Source organism: Pseudophryne corroboree, chromosome 7 (genome assembly GCF_028390025.1).
Source record: "Pseudophryne corroboree isolate aPseCor3 chromosome 7, aPseCor3.hap2, whole genome shotgun sequence".
In the NCBI taxonomy this organism is placed as follows: domain Eukaryota; kingdom Metazoa; phylum Chordata; class Amphibia; order Anura; family Myobatrachidae; genus Pseudophryne; species Pseudophryne corroboree.
This window is the reverse complement of record NC_086450.1, coordinates 172,294,582-172,308,370: the sequence shown is the minus strand read 5'-3', so window position 1 is coordinate 172,308,370 and position 13,789 is coordinate 172,294,582. Positions and strand designations below refer to the sequence as shown.

The 13,789-nt window shown below is 45.5% G+C and overlaps 1 protein-coding gene across 3 annotated transcripts in view; it reads right to left on the bottom strand.

Annotated features, from left to right (window-relative positions):
• The window catches only part of ZRANB3 (zinc finger RANBP2-type containing 3), an 894,936-nt gene that overhangs the window by 785,011 nt on the left and 96,136 nt on the right, over positions 1-13,789 (bottom strand). The gene's annotated exons all lie outside the window — the stretch shown is intronic.

The window sequence follows — 13,789 nt, the reverse complement described above, 5'->3', positions numbered from 1 at the left end:
CACTATGTCGGCCTCCTGGGCCGTGAAAGGAATTGAAGCATGGGTTCAGGCAATTGAGGATGAGCTGCCTCAGAATTTTTCTGACACTGCCAGACAATATCTGTCCTATATTACCACAGCCTTCCACTATATTCAGGAGGCGGCCTCTGAGGCAGGTGTAGTGGCGGCCAAGGCATCTACTACGTCTATTCTGGCTCGCCGAATACTGTGGTTTAGGTCCTGGCAGGTGGACCTGGACTCCAAAAAGACTTTGGAGGTGCTCCCTTTTAAGGTAGACATCCCATTTGGGAAGGATCTGAACAAGATTGTGACTGACTTGGCGACTGCTAAGACTGCATTTCTCCCAAGTACTAATCCTTCTGCTCAGAAGGCTAAGAGTACCACTTTTCGTTCCTTTTGACCTCCAGGGAAAGCAAAAGGTCAGGCGTACCCGAGACAGGCTCATGCTTTGTCAAAGTCAGAAAAATATCACGATGCACACTGCCATATTTGCACCTCATATGTGTCCCTGCTGCGCATGCGTGCGCTCTCCCGTGCGTGCGCATACTCGCTGTTGCGTGCACCCGCAGGCGCACGGTATGCGCATTTACGGTAGAGATTGTATGCGTCTAGCGGGCGACTCTTTCGTTACATATTTTCACCATATAATGTATTTTGTAGATTATGGTCCCTTTGATAGAATCTGAAAGTTTGGTTAATGTAGAATGTTCATGGACAGATAAATCCCTCTTTGTTTGATACGAAGGGTCAGACAGGAGTAATACAGTGGTGTTTAGTATCCATCGGAAGAGTATTTAATTAGCAATATTCCGGTGTTGGTTTGAAGCGAATTAATCGCTCGTGCGAATAGTTATGGACATAAGAAGTTTATGTCCATTTACTATTATTTGCACTTACTTATCCATGCGGCGGGAAACCTAGTTTCCCACCCACCTGAGCAGTTGGAAATTGTCACAGCCCACCTGTATGAATCAACCTATGACCTTTTGTTGTAATGCGAGGAGGAATTCCTGTGTCCAATGAACAATGAGATTGTAGGGACCATTGAATTGTATTGTGTGTGGGGCATAAATAGACAAGCCGGTCACATCCAGCTCTCACTCTTCAACGGTTCTCATTGCTGATAATCGGGAGCTGGATGTCCAGAGGCGCATGCGATCGTTCCCCTTTGTGCGTAAGTTTTCTCCGCAATCATATTGTATTTCTTGTTATTGTGGGCCATTTCTCTCTCTCTCTCTTCTCCCCTTTCTCTCTTAATTTTCCTGCAAACGTAATTGTATTATATTGTATTTCCTGTGTAGTTATCTTATTGTGTACGCTCGTCCGGGCACAGTACCTAACTGGAGTCTGGAGGAGGGTCATAGGGGGAGGAGCCAGTGCACACCACCTGATCTGGAAAAGCTTTACTTTTTGTGCCCTGTCTCCTGCGGAGCCGCTATTCCCCATGGTCCTTTCAGGAACCCCAGCATCCACTACGGACTCCGAGAAATAGATTTATCGGTAAGTAAAATCTTATTTTCTTGTTATTGTGGGCCATTTCTCTCTCTCTCTCTCTTCTCCCCTTTCTCTCTTAATTTTCCTGCAAACGTAATTGTATTATATTGTATTTCCTGTGTAGTTATCTGGTTAGTTAGTCTATGTTATATTGTAGTGTGTGACTTGTATTGTATTATTCTTTTTGCAAGTAATAACATTCATATAAGGCGTTAGACCCTAAGCACGGTATCTGTGTATTTCTTATAGTGTTAAGTATTCTCAGAGCGTCGGTGACGCTCGAACAGCTTTTAAGTTAATAAGGTTACACTGTGTTGCATCTACACCCTATCTCTACACTAAGGTTTTACTGCATATTACATTGTTTATGGTTTAGATATAAAGGTTTAACATTGTGAGCGTCTGCGCCGCTGGTGATCTCCTCGTGGTCCCGAGCGGCCGCTACGCTATAGCGAACCATTACGTTAGTCAGCAGCCAATAGCGTGCCTGCCTGTGATCTCTTGGCCGTGAGCGAACGTGACGCTTGAGCGTCTCGACCACGGCTAACCGATTGTTACGCAACGTGCGTACCCTTACGGTACTCCATACGTGAATAGCGTACAGTGTTCTTAGACCTCATAAAGGGTGTTATATAAGATAAATATTTAGCTTTATCAATTGGCGGCTCGTCCTGTCCTTCACATATCTCTGCTAGGTAATTTCAGCAGACATTATCCATCAGCAAAGGGTGGGAGATCATATTCTTCGCAGTGCTGACGGGATAAGCGTCTGCTTCGCTTAGTAAAGGGTGCTGAGGGAATCCGGAACCGGAGGTAAGAACAACACGCTAGTGTCTTTTAAAACTGTTTTTTTTCTATCTTGCGTACGCACACACGCATATCTGCATTTCTTTTTCGTGTATTTTCATATATCACTCTCCTGTTTGCCATTTGCCATTTTAAATTGATAAAACGTGCTAAGAGAGATTTGTCGCTATTTCATAGTTAAAGTGTAAAAGTAATATTAAGGGATAAAGTGTAAAGCACACACGCAGCTCTACCTAAAGGTACAAGGAGAGATTGGTGTGGGGTTCAGTAGAGGATCGAGGATCATCTACATTGATAAACGTGTACATTGTGTTACGGTGGACATTGGTTTTGTGTACACGTGTCTCTAACAAAGGGCTGAGACTCGCGTACGCAAAGGCCGACGCACGCAGCGTAAATTACGCAACGGAGCGTCTGGGTACGCCCACGTAACTCAAGTCACACGATAGTGTTGATTTTTAACAAGCGAAAAGGTGGCAAGGCGATAAATAGCGCAACAGGCAATAAATAGTGCAACAGGCGATAAATAGCGCAACAGGCGATAAGTAGCGCAACAGGCGATAAATAGCGCAAGTTTATTTTAGTATTCGAAATTTAAATTAACAGATCCTTCTCCAAATTTACAACACATCTGGTCTAAAGAAAATTTCTGCGCAGAAATAGAAACAAAAGTGTATATGTGGTGAGTGAGTGTTTGTTTTTACAATTTTGGGGATTGAACCACAGAAATCATCGAGTTCTCGTGAAGGTACATACGTGTAAGTGACATACGTGGTGGCTAGGGAGGCATCTCTGGTTAAACATAAAATTTGAGCATTAGAGTGTAGCGGACCAGGAGGTATAGCAGACCAGGAGGTCAGACCAGGAGGTCGTATAACAGACCAGGAGGTCTAGGTACAAAGAAGTCCGCTATAGAGACAAGGCACAACACCAAGAAGGGTTGGTGCAACACCCATATAGGCCATAAAGCTCAGGCTGAAGGAATTCGCAGCTGCTGAATGTCGATTCCACTGGTCGCTCCGTACATAAGATTAGTTGCTTATGTACTGAACGATTGTACCGCACGTAATTGTGTGCATTAGTTAGTAACCTGACCAGTACCATTTGTGTACGAACCCGGTCATAAACGCTATTTGTACATTCTAACGTGATTTGTGTAATTTTTTATTTTATCAAAAAGGGAAGTTCGCTGGTCACTCAGGAATTATCCGACAACCCCACCTTTACTGGAAAGGGTTAATGCTCTTCGGATCACACTCACATGTTCCAGTAAACGAAGGTTAATAGGGGCCCTGGGTCGAGTACGCCAGCACTATATCAGTGTGTGGGCATATTGGTCGGCGTGGGCGAGTGAGTGAGGTGCTCGGTAAACTTCACCGTCAACCTATCTTTGAATATTTTGGTTTTTTGTAAGGGTTCGCTGAAGACCCTGATATAAAGGTCAGAGGTAGAGCAAGCAACACCTGCAAATTATGGGGGCCAGTTGTTCAGGAAGGGGGCGATCAACCTCGGTTCGGGTTGATTCTGTAAACCGACCAGTCGGGTCGGCAAGGTATGTAATGTGTGAAAAATACGGAAGACACACAGAAATTTTATGTGATGAATGGGAGAAAATGACTGTACATGACGGGGAGAAATTCCCAAGAGTAGGCAGCTTCAGCCCAGAAGTGTTGCAAAATTTAAGGAGAAGGATATGTCTCATTAAATCAGCAAAGAGACGAATCAAACATTATGATTATTTGCAGTTATGGCAACAGGAGGGTGAAATACAGAGAGGATTGGCTCAGGCGGCGGGATCTGGCCCTATCAGGAAACTGATAGCCACGGCCCCGCCGCCACCATACATATCAGGAGAGAAATTGGTTGCGGAGAATGACGCATCAGGGGGTAACAAACAGGCACTTAGCAACTGTATAAATGTTAAGGATAATGTTAATAAGTTAACCCATGCAAGTATTAACCCGTGCAAGTTGTACCCTGTTTTGAACTTTCCCCAGGAGTGTGATCAAGAGGACGAATCGGCAACAATATCGGCGCTCTCTCTAGCAGCCACTATATCAGAAACGACAGTAGGCACGGCCCAACCCATAAGATTAGTAACAAAGCCCCCTAGCGGAGGGACAGGTGAGGTCGTATCAATGGGTAAGTACGGCACCATACACTATGCTGAAACCATTTCACCACAGACTGTAGAATCTACACAGAATGATGTTGTTAAACTTGCTCCCGTGAGGGTAATAGCAGTCCCAAATGGGAAAACGGACACTACAGGAGTCACTCCTATCAGGAACATTGCCATGTACAGCCCGTTTTCCCGAATGGAATTAAGGACCATAGTGTCTGAATTCCCTGACCCCAGAAAAGATTTAGTTGCTAGCCAAAAATACATCAGAGACCTAGGAAACACTTTAGAGCCCAATAACAAAGATTGGCAGATATTGCTGAGGGCTTGTTTACCCTCCAATGTCGACGCAGCTCAATTTTTAGCTGACTGTGGACTGGATCAGGATGTACCTCTTACAGATGTGTACAACAAAGACAATGTAAAAAGAATAAATTTACAGTTAAAGGAGTATTTCCCAGCTGTAGCCAAATGGAATAGAATTTTTTCCATTAAACAAAAAGAGTCAGAAACAGCTGCTGATTATTTTCACCGGGCATTGTTAGAAATGGCAAAGTACACTGGCATAGAGGACATTAGGACCAATGCAAACCATCAAGAAGTAGCAGTATCTGTGGTAATGGATGGTTTAAAAGAGGCATTAAAGACCAGGGTACAGACCACACAACCATGTTGGCGAGGTCTGTCGGTGGCTACTTTGAGAGAGGCTGCTATTGATCACGACCGGAATATCACCAGACACAGGGAGTCACAAGGTGATAAGTTAATGTCAGTAAGTATACAGGCCCTGACCACAAAACAGCCTGTGTTTATATCACCAAACCCTGTGGGTAAGTCAAATGTGGTAACATGTTATTTTTGTCATAAACAGGGACACATAGCACGAGACTGTAGAGCGAAAAATTCGCAAAGATCATACCAACCCCCTAGACAACGACACGACACACGACATTGGGATCAGGGTCCGCAGATACGGAGTTATGAGCCACATACAGGGGAAACAAAAAGATACCCCCCGAACAGAGACTGGCACGCCTCTGGTAGTTCCCAGCTAACTCCCTCACAAGTAGTTGCTGCCAGCGGGATTCAGGGAGGTCACCATACCCAATAGGGGTGTGGCCATACCTGTCATCTCCAGCCAGTAAAATTGATTGCAAATCTTGGAAGTGAACCCGAGATTGCAATAAATGTAGCTGGTAAAACATTAAACTTTCTTGTAGATACGGGGGCGGCCAAATCAGTGATGAATTCGACAGTGGGCATGAGAACCACTGGTAAGACAATTCCAGCCATAGGAGTAACGGGAGTAGTCCAGCACTACCCTGTTAGCAAACCAGCCGAGATTACAATAGGGCCTTTACATACCAAGCATTCCTTTTTGCTGGCTGCATCGGCACCGACTAATCTCCTGGGAAGAGACTTAGGGGTAAATTTACTAAGATTCGTATTTTCCAGATTCAGGTCAAAGTTCAATCACGAATGACATCGAAAGTGTAAAACTGCAACTTTTTGAATTGATTACGACTAATTTACTAAGCTGTCGTATTCGGGTTTTTCTTTTGTTCCGATGTCGATGTCATTCGTGGTTTTTTTTCTATTTTTACGGCAGTGATTAGCAAAACACTGCCGACTTTTTTTACAATCAATCTCGGCCGGATCTGTGTGATCCGTGCTGGGGTTTATTTTTTTTTATTTTTTAATTAAACACTGTAAAATAATAAAAAAAAATGCGTGGGGTCCCCCCTCCTAAGCATAACCAGCCTCGGGCTCTTTGAGCCGATCCTGGTTGCAAAAATATGTGGAAAAAAATGACAGGGGTTCCCCCATATTTAAGCAACCAGCATCGGGCTCTGCGCCTGGTCCTGGTCCCAAAAATACGGGGGACAAAAAGAGTAGGGGTCCCCCGTATTTTTAAAACCAGCACCGGGCTCCACTAGCTGGACAGATAATGCCACAGCCGGGGGTCACTTTTATATAGTGCCCTGCGGCCGTGGCATCAAAAATCCAACTAGTCACTCCTGGCGGGGGTACCCTGGGGGAGTGGGGACCCCTTTAATCAAGGGGTCCCCCCCCCCCAGCCACCCAAGGGCCAGGGGTGAAGCCCGAGGCTGTCCCCCCCCATCCAATGGGCTGCGGATGGGGAGGCTGATAGCCTTTGTTGTAAAAGAAAAGATATTGTTTTTAGTAGCAGTACTACAAGGCCCAGCAAGCCTCCCCCGCATGCTGGTACTTGGAGAACCACAAGTACCAGCATGCGACGGAAAAACGGGCCCGCTGGTACCTGTAGTACTACTACTAAAAAAATACCCCAAAAAAGACAAGACACACACACCGTGAAAGTATAATTTTATTACATACATACACACATACATACATACTTACCTTAAGTTCCCACGCAGGTCGGTCCTCTTCTCCAGTAGAATCCAAGGGGTACCTGTTGAAGAAATTATACTCACGAGATCCAGGGGTCCAGGCTCCTCGGGAAATCCAAGGGTAATCCACGTACTTGCATAAAATAAGAAAACGGAAAGCCGAGCCACGAACTGAAAGGGGCCCCATGTTTTCACATGGGACTCCTTTCCACGAATGCCAGAAACCCACTCTGACTGATGTCTAAGTGGGTTTCTTCAGCCAATCAGGGAGTGCCACGTTGTAGCACTCTCCTGATCGGCTGTGTGCTCCTGTCCTCACTGACAGGCGGCACACGGCAGTGTTACAATGTAGCGCCTATGCGCTACATTGTAACCAATGATGGGAACTTTCTGCCCTGCGGTTGACCTAAAGTGATGTCACCGCTGAGCAGAAAGTTCCCAGCATTGGTTACAATGTAGCGCATAGGCGCTACATTGTAACACTGCCGTGTGCCGCCTGTCACTCAGTACAGGAGCACACAGCCGATCAGGAGAGTGCTACAACGTGGCACTCCCTGATTGGCTGAAGAAACCCACTTAGACATCAGTCAGAGTGGGTTTCTGGCATTCGTGGAAAGGAGTCCCATGTGAAAACATGGGTCCCCTTTCAGTTCGTGGTCGGGACACCGTTTTGTTATTTTTTTCAAGTACGTGGATTACCCCTGGATTTCCCGAGGAGCCTGGACCACTGGATCTCGTGAGTATAATTTCTTCAACAGGTACCCCTTGGATTCTACTGGAGAAGAGGACCGACCTGCGTGGGAACTTAAGGTAAGTATGTATGTATGTGTGTATGTATGTAATAAAATTATACTTTCACGGTGTGTGTGTCTTGTCTTTTTTTGGGTATTTTTTTAGTAGTAGTACTACAGGTACCAGCGGGCCCGTTTTTCCGTCGCATGCTGGTACTTGTGGTTCTCCAAGTACCAGCATGCGGGGGAGGCTTGCTGGGCCTTGTAGTACTGCTACTAAAAACAATATATTTTCTTTTACAACAAAGGCTATCAGCCTCCCCATCCGCAGCCCATTGCATGGGGGGGGGGACAGCCTCGGGCTTCACCCCTGGCCCTTGGGTGGCTGGGGGGGGGGACCCCTTGATTGAAGGGGTCCCCACTCCCCCAGGGTACCCCGGCCAGGAGTGACTAGTTGGATTTTTGATGCCACGGCCGCAGGGCACTATATAAAAGTGACCCCCGGCTGTGGCATTATCTGTCCAGCTAGTGGAGCCCGGTGCTGGTTTTAAAAATACGGGGGACCCCTACTCTTTTTGTCCCCCGTATTTTTGGGACCAGGACCAGGCGCAGAGCCCGATGCTGGTTGCTTAAATATGGGGGAACCCCTGTCATTTTTTCCCCCATATTTCTGCAACCAGGATCGGCTCAAAGAGCCCGAGGCTGGTTATGCTTAGGAGGGGGGACCCCACGCAATTTTTTTTAATAAAATAACAACTTTCCCACCCCTTCCCACTGATATACATGCACGGATCTCATGGATCCCTGCATGCCTATCCAATCACGGAAAAAAAAAGTAGGTCTGTTTTTTTTTAGCACTTTTTTACGAGTTGTAATTTTTCACGGCAGTGTTTGTTTGTTTTTTGCTTTGCACTTCTTAGTAAATGACCGAGATTCATACTTAAACAGCCGCGTTTTGACCGATGGTGTATTCATTCGTAATTTTTTACTTGGACTTGCAAAAAATTACGAATGCCCTCATCTCTGCCGTGATTAGTGTTTAGTAAATTACCGAGATGACACTTTGATGAAAAACGGCATCTCGGTCAAAATCGGGAGCTTAGTAAATTTCCCCCTTATTGTGTAAAATGGGGTGCGTCATTTATTGTACTCCTGAAGGTGTATTCTTGGACATACCTGAGAATCACGCTCAGGAAGTGCGAGACATGTTAGACTCCCCATCAAAATTAATGTCACATACCATTATGACAAGTAGGACTCCATCCCAAGTAGAAGAAATGACATCCCAGATACCAGAGTCACTTTGGACTAAAGATGGACAGGACACTGGATTAATGGCGAACGTAGCTCCGGTAGTTGTACAAGTAAAAGATGGTAGGATAGCTCCAAAAAATCCCACAATACCCTCTGAAGCCAGAGGTGGAGTTAGGAGTGTATCCCGTAATAGAGCGCTTGCTACAACAGGGCATTCTGGTAAGAACGTCCAGCACTGCCAATAGTCCCATCTTCCCTGTGAAAAAGAGTGGGGGGAGGGGTTACCGGCTAGTGCAGGATCTAAGGGGGATTAACAAAATAGTTGAGAGTCAGTTCCCCGTAGTGCCAAATCCAGCTGTCATCCTTATGCAAATCCCTCCCACTGCGAAATTTTTCACTGTTATTGACCTCTGCTCCGCTTTCTTTTCGGTACCTCTGCACCCTGACAGCCAATACTTGTTTGCATTCACATACAGAGGAGTCCAATATACATGGACTCGATTACCACAAGGTTTCATAGACAGTCCAAGTATATTTTCCTAGGCTTTGCATGATTGTTTACAGTCTTTCTAACCAGAGAGTGGATCAGTATTAATACAGTACGTGGATGATCTACTACTGTGTTCTGATTCAGTGGAAGCATCCCTGAAGGATACGAAACAGCTCCTGTTTCATCTTTCAGACACAGGACACAAGGTTTCCAAAGACAAGTTGCAATTATGCCAAACTAAAGTAAAATATTTGGGACACTGTCTAACACAAGGACTGAGACACCTGACCGCTGATAGAATTCAAGCAATTAGAGACATGACTCTGCCACAAACCCAGCAACAGATCAGAACATTTTTAGGAATGTGTGGGTATTGCCGTAACTGGATCCCAGGGTTTTCCATTCTAGCGTTACCTTTGCAGGAGATGGTCTCCTCAAACAAACCTGATCGGATTTCGCATACAGACGAGTCCGAGATGGCATTTGAGAGACTTAAACAGTGCCTAACGCAGGCACCAGCATTAGGTATGCCAGACTATGGGAAACCCTTTGAGCTGTACGGAACAGAAAGTGCTGGTTGCGCGGCAGGCGTCCTAACCCAAAAGCACGGTGATGCCAGCAGGCCAGTAGCATACTACAGCGCTCAGCTAGATACGGTAGCGCGATCCCTCCCCACATGCTTGCGAAGCGTTGCTGCGATAGCATTGCTAGTAACGAAAAGCGAAGATGTAGTGCTAGGTCACAACCTCACAATTCATACACCACATGCAGTGTCAGCCTTGCTAAATTCTGCCCAAACCAGGCACGTCTCATCAGCACGGTTTACAAGATGGGAATTGGCACTAATGGCCCCCGTAAACATCACCATAAGGAGATGCAGTGCATTAAATCCTGCAACATATCTCCCAGGTGTGCCTGGACAGGCACAAAGGGTGGAGGATGAGAGTGGTGGGGAAGGAGAATTTAATACAAAGGAGGACACACATGATTGTATGGAATATTTGACCCAAAATTTTACCGCAAGGCCTGACATCAGTGACAACCCACTGGAAGATGTAGATCTAACTTTCTACACGGACGGTAGTTGTCACAGACAGTCAGACTCGGGAGACTTGTGTACTGGATACGCAGTCGTAGATGACCAAGGCACCATAGAAGCAGAACCGCTAGGCCCACCTCACTCAGCCCAGGTTGCTGAACTGGTCGCCCTAACCAGAGCATGTGAATTGGCTAAGGGCAAATCAGCCAATATCTACACCGACTCTAGATACGCATTCGGGGTAGTCCATGATTTCGGAGCCCTATGGCGCCTCAGAAATTTCATGACGGCAGCTGGTACACCGGTAGCGCATGCAGCTCACATCAAAAGGCTTCTAACAGCGATACAGGAACCCGACAGAGTGGCTGTTATCAAGTGTAAAGCACACACATATAGCCAAGACCCAGTATCACTTGGTAACAGCCGAGCAGACGAAGCAGCTAAGTTAGCAGCTGGTACCCCCAGACAGACAGACACCACACAACTGATGGTATTTAATACCATCAACACACAGAAGTTGTGTGAAATGCAAAATTTGTGTTCCACACAGGAAAAGGCAGTCTGGAAGGCAAAGGGATATGGCCAGGAGTCCTCAGGACTCTGGACGGATGGACATGGTAAACCGGTGGCCCCCAGAGCATATCTTCCATGTTTAGCTGAGGCAGCTCACGGGCTGACTCATCTGGGCAAGGAAGGAATGTGCAAGTTGGTAAGAGCATATTGGTGCGCCCCAGGATTCTCATCTCATGCAGGTAAGAGAGCAATGTCATGCCTTACATGCTTGAGAAAGAATATCGGAAAGGCAATACCAACAGAACCATCTCATATCCCACCTGCAGGCGGCCCTTTCCAGGTAATACAGATTGACTTCATTCAATTACCCCCTTGTCGAAATTTGAAATATGTACTTGTTTGTATAGATGTTTTCTCAAATTGGGTTGAAGCATTTCCTGCGGCCACAAATACCGCTATGTTTACTGCTAAGAAAATTGTGCAGGAATTTGTATGTAGATATGGTATCCCTAGAATTATCGAAAGTGATAGGGGTACCCATTTTACAGGTGATATCTTTCAAGGAATGTGTAAGTTGATGGGAATTGATAGCAAGCTGCACACTCCATACCGTCCACAGGCGAGTGCGAAGGTGGAAAGAGTGAACAGCACTATTAAAAATAAACTGAGCAAAGTTATGGCAGAGACAGGATTGACATGGCCAGAAGCTTTACCCATTGTACTGTACAGCATCAGAACCACTCCCAGGTCCCCTCTTAATCTGTCTCCCTTTGAAATCTTGTTTGGTCGACAACCGCATGTTATGATTAACCCTCAGGATGATTTGAAGTGTAACAATGAAGTGACTGTAAAATACTTGATTAACATGAGTAAACAGCTAAGGAATCAAAATGATAATTTGAAGTTGGTGATTCCTGATTTACCAGATAGTAATTGTCATGACATTGAACCTGGGGATTATGTAATGATACGGAATTTTCTACGCTCAGGTTGCCTTATTGACAGATGGGAAGAACCATACCAAGTCTTATTGACTAGCACTACAGCATTGAAAGTTGCCGAGAGAGAGACTTGGGTTCATTCGTCCCATTGTAAGAAGGTTGCTGATCCAGAGAGGTCCCGTGATAAGGAACAGACGGTAGAGGAAGTTGTATCACTGGAGTGTCTGTTCCAGGAGGACTGAGGCGGCACCTGAGCATTGAAAATCACAAGATCAAAAGCAGTTGTCGATTCCCTGTTCCCTTTTATTGTTTTTCTCCACTTCCCATCCCCTCTCCCTCAAATAATTTTCTCCCCCTTCTCATTCTTCTTCGTTTCCTCCTATAAGATGGACTTGCCCCAAGAGACTGTGATCCGGATTTTCCTGTTGACCATGATGTTGACCAGAGCAGTCTGTTCCGGCGAGAGTACCATGGAGGTCGAGAGAGGTTCTGGAATGGGTTCTGATGACAGAGATGGAGGCGTAGTTTTCCGAGAACAACATAATCAACAAGCAAAGGCGAGTATCAGAAAACGATCCGATAACATAGGCCATAGAAGGAATTGTGAAGGATTGTTAGCTGAAGAAAACTGTATCTGTAGGCTCTGTGACAATGTGGTTGAGGATGGGTGCATCAAGAAATGCCAATCCAGTCTTAATATCCACATGGACCGGCACCCCTTGAGTGACTATCACTCCTTAGTGGGTAGTGTGTTAAATCAAACAGATTGTTGGGTATGCTCTGAAGTACCTCAAGGTCATTGCAAATCAGGACTAGTACCATTTCCTTTAACGATAGGGGAGGTACTTGAGCTAAAGGGTGGGAGACCGGTGGACAGGAGGTTTAATATCTCCAGTCCTCCTAGTTTGAAGCTCCACCAATATCATGTGGATAGGTCCCTAATATGTTTTAACATTACCAATCCCCGAAAGCCGGGAAATTGGGAAGTGTCATGGAGTAACCAAACCATGACCTTTTCATATAGAGCAGATAGAATGCCTACAGATACAGAGCTTATACGCCACATAGCCAGTAGAGAAAAATCTTTTCGATATAGGTATACCCTAGGAAGTAGGATTACGAGAGTTGGAGAGGTATCACCAGGATACTGCGCACATATCGTACAAACTGATACGTGTACTAAACAGATGGGAGCATTAGGGTTAGGAGATTTCACATGGAAGATGTGTAATATGGTTATGTCCTACTCCGTCCCATATGTTCTCCCCGATGATGCATATTTCATATGCGGGAGGAAGCCGTATAAGTGGCTTGCCCCAAACTCTGAAGGATTGTGTTATATTGGAAAAGTACTGCCTGAGGTAATGACTGTATCACATGCCAAAATGAAAGATATTCACCGTGTTGCCCAAGCTCCTTATACTCACACCCACTACGAGCACGTAGTTACACGGCACCGGATAGAAAGAACAGAGCATCCGGCCTCTGACATGATCCATGAATCCACCGGGATTCAGTTTCTAATCGCGTTAGACATCACTCGCACCGCCAGAGGAGTGTTGAATTATAAATACATATCTGCGCTTGCAAATTTGTTAGACAATATCACAGAAATGTATGATGACACGTTTAGGTATACTGGAAGAGAACTTCAAGCTTATAAAACAGAACTGGTCCAGCATAGAATGGTTCTTAATTATCTCACAGCAGTGACAGGCGGATATTGTGTCACACTGGCAACACAATACGGCGTGAAATGTTGCACATATATTACGAATAGCACCGAGGACCCGGTCGAGGTCATAGACCAAAAGATGGACGATATTCTCCAATTGAAGTGGGAATTTCGCAGGAGACACAATCTCACTCTTGCTGCTGTAGGTAATAAGCTGACTGGTTGGGTGTCATGGTTGAACCCGCGAAATTGGTTCTCTGGTTTAGGAGAATGGGCTCAAGGAGTCATAATGGATGTTGGGAAGTTTCTTCTATGTATCTTAGGTGTTGTCATATCCATTGGCTTGATATT